Genomic DNA, 8,182 nt, shown 5'->3' on the forward strand with positions numbered 1-8,182 from the left:
AAGTCCTGGCTGCCAGGCGGAGTTCTAGTTGATTTCACGTGGCCGTCTAATTTAGTCCTTGCACAAACCATGGGGAGGAGGTATTGTCCTTTATAAGAAATAGAGGCTTAGAGAATTTCAGAGATATACACACAAATTCACTAGCTTCACAAAAGACAAGGCTAGAATTGGAACATGTGTCTTCTGATTCTAAGTCTACTGTGCTGTCCAGGTTGTATATAAAATAAATGGATTTTGAAAATTGGAAAGTGTTTCATTGTGCTGTCGTACTTACCTCACTGTCCCCGTTCAGGTTGCAGTTACTCCCATTGGATCAAGTGGGCCACTCTCCTTCACACACCATCTTCAGTTGGTCATTTAATATGTTGTCCGAATGAGCACACGTTTGAATGTAAACATGTGCCTCACCAGGTAATTACCACCATTCCAAACAAACCAGGAAACATGGTCATCCAAAATGACAGTGGGTATGACATCTTGTGGGTTTTCTCTAGGACATCTTAGAGATATAAGAACAGCAAATTTGTATTTGCATATTCAGGTTTATCACATAGACCATTTATTTTACATATTTGGATGGGTTTGTATAATTCTACTGTAATTTTCTATTAGTGAAATACATCCTTGATTTACTGTAGGTTTCTGAGTGAAATAAAGTCCAGAAATGATGAAACAGTTGAGCTCTATATACATGTCTGATTCTCTGATACGTGATCATTATAGCCAAGAATTATTCCAACTTTCAGTATAGATACTTTAAGAAGGTATTGACCGAGAATAATTAGGAGTTACATTTAATTTTCTTCATTGATTACAAAGGTAATAATTACTTTGCTGGTGGAAATAATTTTGTTGGAGTGAAAAGGTGTAGGCTTGAATCATGGCTATATGGTTCGATGACTCAAAGCTGTATGGTCGATGACTCAAGCTGTATGTATGTGTTTCTCGTTTGTGAAAAAGATGATTCTAATTCCTGTTCTACTCATCTTACAGGAATGCTATAAATATGAAATAAGATCATATATAAGCCCTTTGGAAACTGTTAAGTACCTAAAAATGTATATATGTATATATTTACATGTAAAATTTTTCATGTTTATGTTCCAACATGAATGAAAGTATGCATTATTTTGCTTTGTAATAGAATTTCAGCCAACACATTTTATAACTAATACATATACAAAACTTTCTATATTTTTAACATAATAAAAAACCCATCAAAGTGGTCTATTCTCACTTCCTTAGTAGAGATGTTTTCTAAAAATGTCCTGAAGATGGCACAGTGAGTACACTTTGGTGCAGACGTTATTAGAGAATGGGTGGTAAGATACACAGGAGGTTACAACACTAAATTTAAAGCAAGCCTTTTCTAAGTTTATGGAAAAGAAAATTTCTGAGCCTTTTCACCGGCACCCATTTTCTTCATGTTACAAAGTCATTTGTTTTACTGTGCCTTGAGGAGTACTCCAAACAGGTAACTGGTCAAAACTGATTGAGTCAGATGTTACTGATGAAAGTCAGGTTGGTTCATGTCTTACAGTTTTATCAATACATTTATCCTTGCACTTGTAAAACAGCTGATATGCTCATCTGTTATCTTCTGCATAATGTACGATCTGCACAGAAATGCCAGGTTTTATTGGATACGTTATGGGGAGAAGGGCTGGCAGAGAGAAGAGATCAGTTGAAAAGTATCTGTTTTATTAAAGCATCAAAGACAGTGGTGCCTATTCTTAGAAAAAATATTGACAAGTTACATTATTTCTGTGGGACTGTAGTACTTGTAAGTTTTAAAAATGTGTGTCTATATCATGCCATCTCTCTATTCTACAAAGCAAAACTAGAATTCATGAAACTACAGCTAGCAGAAATATAGGTGCCTTGTGACATATACAGCTGTACCAGTATATCTGCTATATTTATTATCAGAGGTCATGGTTCTCAGCCATGAGACTGAGGCTTACCTGTTTCTGCAAGATGCCCATAGTAAATACTTACGGTGTGTATAGCATACTCCTGTTAAGAACTTAACATCGAAATATGACCAATAATATACTCATATGCATTCACATATACATAGCAGTTATCACTAATGATGTACATACATTTATCGTGACTATATATCCATATACACTCTCTTATTGCATGTGGGGTAAATACATGAAAAATTAGTTTTACAAATAAATTTATTGCTAAATGCTTTGAGAGAAGCGTTGGTGTTTTACAGGCCTTGGCCAAACTGCCTCTTTGGAAGGGAGCTTCTTTGCTTACACCGTGGAGAATTGAACTTTAGCCCCAACAAAATTGCCATTTGATTAAAGTTTAATGATTTATTATGTCATTCTGGCAGCACAGAGATACGAGAGTAATGTTAGCTATTCTGACAAATGGAAGCTCAATCGTAAACTTGTTTTGCTCTGTGTCCATATCCCAAGACCCCCTAGAATTTTTTTTCAACATTAACAGTGATACTATTTTAGCCGTTAGTAAATTGAAGAAAAGTCAGTATGATCTTCTCAGTTTAGGTGGGTTGTTAACAAATTAAATTGACCTGAAGTTGGGGTATTTGAAATTTTGTCAGTTTATAAAATAAGAACAGAAAGTTGTACCACCTGCCTTGAAATTTTCTGGAGTTTACTTTTTGAATAAACTATTTGCTTATTTAAACTTTTTACTAGATCTTTTACATTCATAATCCTTACATGATGAAAAGGGTGGTATATGTTTAGAAAATTGTTTAGATCGTGATGTTTACAAAGTAGCTGTCATAAGTTCTTGGGCCAGTTCAAAAATACCTAAATACATATTAACTTGATTGTCAATAATGTTTCTTTTTCACAATATCTCAGTGTGTTTTCAAAGATTTCAAGCTACAGATTAATGTTTTCAAAATTATCCATATAACCGTTTCTCTAAGTGGTCTTTTTCATTGTATTTTTCATTGTCTCCATTTAAAAAAATATTTTGTCTTATTTGCTTATTTATTTTTAATGCTTATTTATTTTTGAGAGAGAGAACGTAAGCAGGGAAGGGGCAGAGAGAGAGGGAGACACGGAATCTGAAGCAGGCTCCAGGCTCTCAGCCTGGTCTAGCCCACGAACCGTGGGATCATGACCTGAGCTGAAGTTGGACGCTTGACTGACTGAACCACCCAGGTACCCCTAGAGAGATTTTATTTTAAAGAAATGAGCAAAACTGTTGAACAAATGAAGCAAGCAAACAAAGAAAGACTATATAAAAAAGAGTTAAAAAACTTTGAAGGTTGTTATTTTTAATGTAATTTGACAGTCAAAGAATCAGCCTGTTGTTTGTACATTCTCAAAAGATTGCTAGATATTATTATTTGATTGAAAGGAAACATGGCATTTATTGATCTACTTTTTAAATGTTTATTAATTTTGCTGGAGAGAGAGAGTGTGTGTGTGTGTGCATGTGTGTGCGTGAGCAGGGGAGGGGCGAAGGAGAGGAAGAGAGAGAATCTTAAGTGGGCTCCATGACCAGCATGGAGCTGGTAGCAGGCTTGAGATCATGACCTGAGCCCAGATCAAGAGTTGGATCCTTAACTGAGTGAGCCACTCAGGAGCCCCAGGAAATGTGGCTTTTTGGTCATGCGTATATGTCATCAAATTCAACCTTTTTTTTCTGTTTTCGTTGTAGAGTGGCCTTTTGTACAGTGGCCAGTCAAGTTTATAAATTCCTTCTGCATCAAGACCTGTGGATGTTAGAATGGACAGATTGGTACCTTTTCTTTCAAAGAAGCCCCAAACATGTCCTAATGTGTTAAGTAAGTTTTGAGACCCACAGTCTGTTGTCTAAGCCAGTGGCTTAGAGGATTGTCCCATGTTAATGCAAGGTACAAAACTGTATCATCTGCACAATGAGAGTATCTGTAAATATCTGTGACTGAACAATGTTGGTTTACTTATTACCTAGAAATAATAAAAAATGATGGATGTGACTTAAAGGCCACTGATTTACCATGTTGACATTTCACTCTAATTAGTTCTTCATATTTCCTTGAATTTGGCTTAAAATTTGATTTTCTCTATATTACCTAGGAGTTAGTATTAAATGAGAGCAAACCAGTCGTCATTACCCTCTAATAATAAAATGTATATTTTTTAACAGCACGCTTTTGCAAAACAAAAAGTGGCCACACTTTTTCTTGGTGGTCACACAAGAACATCTATAACAGCGTTTTAGGCATTTGAAAAAAGAACAGTGCAGGCTTCAAAGAGGAGAGTTAGAAAATTTATCTTAATGTAATCTTAATTTTCCTCAACTAATTTGTTTTAAAATCTTAAGAATGAGAGTTGTTACCTCACTAGTGCATTACAAAACATTTTTTTTTGTATTGGTTTTCTTTTTCTTTAGTACAGACAATAAGCTTTCAGTTATCTTTCTCTTTAAAACCGACAGCCTGTAAACTAGATATATATTACTATGTCTAAGGCCATCTATCAATTATAGAATATACTGTCTTCTGTGCCAAAAGACTTTAAAATAGTAGTCATCATAATGATTTAGATGTGCATTACACGAAGAAGAGAAGGTGCTGTGAATGATCGCCAGAGGTTTCTTAGAGCTTTAAGATGGTGCGATTTTTCTGACTGGGGTTTGGGTGTTCCCAAAGCAATACCATTAGTCATGGTGAGTTAAATTATTCATAAGCCATCTCCTTATCTTGTCTAAATAATCAATGCTAGCACGTGTGCAGCTTGAGCAACACCAGCGTTATGCTCCTTGGCGGAAATAAAAGGGACGAGTGGAAGGGAAAGGGAGTCTGATTACGTTCATGGGAGTGTCGGTGTTGAGCTCTGCGTGTGGCTCTTGGCTTCGGTTTCAGTGATGTCTCTTTTAATTTGTGAAAACTCGAGACTGCGCCCACCCTCGTTTACTAACACCTCTCAGAGAATATTTAGGGATTCCCAAGATAGACTCACACAAAGCACTTTCTACTACAGCAGCCATATTACTTTGGTCATTGGCGTGTTTGTTGCCCAAAATGGCTCAGGGGCCCTTGTGCCGATTGTGTTCCTCCTTCCTTCCTTCTCCTTCCAGTCCCTGGACTCGCCTTGCAGACCGCTGCCCGTCAAGTGTTCCTGAAACCCTGCTTGTATCATGACACGCGGGTGAAGGTGATTTCCTTTTGGCCCGATCAGTACACATAATTTAACCTAATCTACTTTCCTTTTTTGTTTTAAGTAAGAAAATTAAGAGCTAGACTCATTGCCCAGGCGAGTAATCGCTGCCCAGCTGTTGTTTCGAGTACTGTGTAGGCCAGCATCTCTTCCTTCTGTTTCGTTAAGTTCATTAAGTCCTTAAATTCAAAGCAGACTTTGCTCGCTTTTATTCCTTGACGCCTAATTTTCTAAGCTACTTCGTGTCCTCATGGAAAAGGGTGAAGTGCAATTCTTAAACAAATACATCTCAGCCTTTTGCTCAAGGATTTTATATGTTTCCCGCTTTTCTACTGTATCAGTTCTAAGTTCCTCTGTGGGGTTTCCAAGATTCTCCGCTCTGTCTATTTAATTTTATCTTCCACCATTTCTCAAAATGTACTCTCTAATTAGGCCCATTTCCGTAAGGTTCTCTGAGGCTGTCATGCTCATTCTCACCTTGGCTCTCCCTGGAGCCCATCATCTTGCCTCAAATGTGCTTTCTTTTTCCTGCTCCTATATAAATCCCACTCTGCTGTCCTTTAGGGACAAACTCCTGCCCTACCTTTTTTTTATGAAGCCTACCCTTATTATTCATGGATCTCCTCCTTCGATTCTAAAGTTTTCAGGTTTTGTACTGAAAAAAAAAATAGCCCTTAAATTATTCATACATTTTTTCGTCAACTCCTTAACCATATTATGAATTTTAGAATTCTTGTGGGTAGGGAATATGTTTAAAACGTCTTCTGTTTCCCCACACTGTCTAATGCAAAGTCGAGGACACATTCAATCCAGATTTCTGACCTCTGTTAACTCTTTCTGCATTACAGATTTTCATAACCTTTGGTTAGGGTTGGTGGCAGGGCACATCACTCTTCCCTTCAGCTCCTCTCCATCGCCTGGCTTTCCGTGCTGTCCTGGCTAATGAACTCTGAGCACAAAAGACATGTCACTTCCAGCCGAGGTAGGTAGGAGTGGATGTGTCTCCCCAAATCACTGTCTTCTCTTGTGCCTTTGGAAGCACGTGTTCCAGATGGCACTGTTGGATTTCAGGTGGACAGGAAGTCTACTTCTAATGTTTGATGTTTGTCTCTTGCACAAGCGAATTTAATCATTCTCAGGAGCGTGCGTTTAACAAGCTTTGTATATATATATTACACCGAATCTTTGATTGTATGTATATATGTTTTATAGGATCGTAATTAAGGATCCAGAAATTGATGTTAATCCAGAACTGCATAGAGTCCTGTACCTATGTAGGAACTTCTGAGTAAATGGAAACTGTTCCTGTCTACAGAAAACAGAGGCATGCATTTTGTGATTTTCTTAGCTACAGTGAATGTCAGCTCTGACTTCATTCTGGTGTCACACATTGTCCATACCATCTCTGAATCTTCTGAAAGGTGGAGAGCTTAGTGGCAAATACTATTAATTTTGATCTTAGTGGAAAATACAGTTAGCCAGTGGTTGGTCAAGGGGTTCAACCCTGTAGTTTGGGATTTTATTTAAAGTTCTTTTTTTGGTCTTATATAAAAAATGCTCAACTTAAGAACATCCCGTTACGGGTTATGCAGAAGCATGACAAAATGTACAGAGGTATTGTGAATTCTAAGGGAAGTTTCATATTATGTAGTCTTGACATAAGGGAAAAAAATGTGGATGAAAAACTCAAGGAGTCAAGGTGAATTTAATTCTCTATAAGTTCTTTTGTTCCTCTTTTTTTAGAAAAAAAATTCTTAATGTTTATTTATTTTTGAGAGAGAGAGAGACAGAGGCAGAGAAAGAGACAGAGACAGAGTGTGAGCAGGGGAGGGAAACACAGACCCTGTCTTTCCTCCTTATGTTCCCTTATGAGCCTGTGAATAATAGTCACTTGATAAGGAGTGTTCAAAAACTTCAACTAATGAGGAAAGCTATACCTGTCATAATCGTCTTATTTTGAAAAACCAAAGTTTTCAATCCCAGGTTTAAAAAATTTTAACTTTGTTAGCCATGAGTATATGCTATCATAATAGTTTAATTAGAATTATTTCTACATATAATGTGACTAAGAGCCTTTAGATTTATTTTGCATATTTGAAATGAAAAGTTAGACCAAGATAAAAAAATTATCCACCTAATGAAAAGATAATATGATAATAAAAGATGCATAGGAGATGGAATTCGTCATATGCTGTTGGTAGGAATGTATTCTTTCTAGAATTGGTTTGGAAATTTACATCAAGATCCTTAAAACTATTTGTATACTCTTCTCCAGTAATCCCCCTTCTCAAAATCTACCCAAAGGAAGTAATCTGGAATAATATTACACATAAATGTATATTAATATTTTTTCTGCTTAAAAAAATTATAAATGGGGCACCTGCGTGGCTCAGTCAGTTAAGTGTCCAACTCTTGATTTCTGCTCAGGTCATGATCTCACAGTTCCATGAGTTCGAGCCCCACATGGGGCTCTGGGCTGATAATGCAGAGCATGCTTGGGATTCTCTCTCTCCTTCTCTCTGTGCCCCTCCCCTGCTCATGCATGCTCTCTCACACTCGAAATAAATAAATAAACTTAAAAAAATTATAAATGCTATCTTAGTTTTGGCTGCTGTAACAAAATACCATAGGTAGCTTAGATATTTATTTATTTTTTTATAGTTCTGGAGGTGGGAAGTTCAATATCAAGGTGCTGGCTGTTTTGGTTCTTGGCTAGGGCCTTTTCCCAGGTGTGCAGAAGGTTGATTTCTTGCTGTGTCTTGTTGGTTTCTTGTTCTCACATGGCTGAGGGGGAAGGAGTTCTGATCTGTGTTCTTATGATGACGCTATATATCCTTTTCATGGGATCCACCCTGGATATCATTAAACCTAATTGCCTCCCAAAGGCCCACCTTCAAATACCATGATAATGGTGTTAAGGACTTCAACATATAAATTTTGGGAGGATACAGTTAGTTCATAGCAAGTTCCTAATTGCAAAAGAGATAGGAGCTTGAGGGGCGCCTGGGTGGCTCTGTCAGTTAAGCATCTGACTTCGGCTC

The 8,182-nt window shown here is 37.2% G+C and overlaps 1 long non-coding RNA gene across 1 annotated transcript; it reads left to right on the forward strand.

Annotated features, from left to right (window-relative positions):
* Positions 1-3,440: 3,440 nt before the first annotated feature.
* LOC128314211 (uncharacterized) lies at positions 3,441-6,821 on the forward strand. The gene is made up of 3 exons (XR_008295703.1): positions 3,441-3,784; positions 5,990-6,123; positions 6,354-6,821. It is a non-coding gene; the product is annotated as an uncharacterized LOC128314211 (long non-coding RNA).
* The last annotated feature ends 1,361 nt before the right edge of the window (positions 6,822-8,182 follow it).

The sequence above is a fragment of the Acinonyx jubatus genome, chromosome B1 (genome assembly GCF_027475565.1).
Source record: "Acinonyx jubatus isolate Ajub_Pintada_27869175 chromosome B1, VMU_Ajub_asm_v1.0, whole genome shotgun sequence".
Taxonomy (NCBI): Eukaryota; Metazoa; Chordata; class Mammalia; order Carnivora; family Felidae; genus Acinonyx; species Acinonyx jubatus.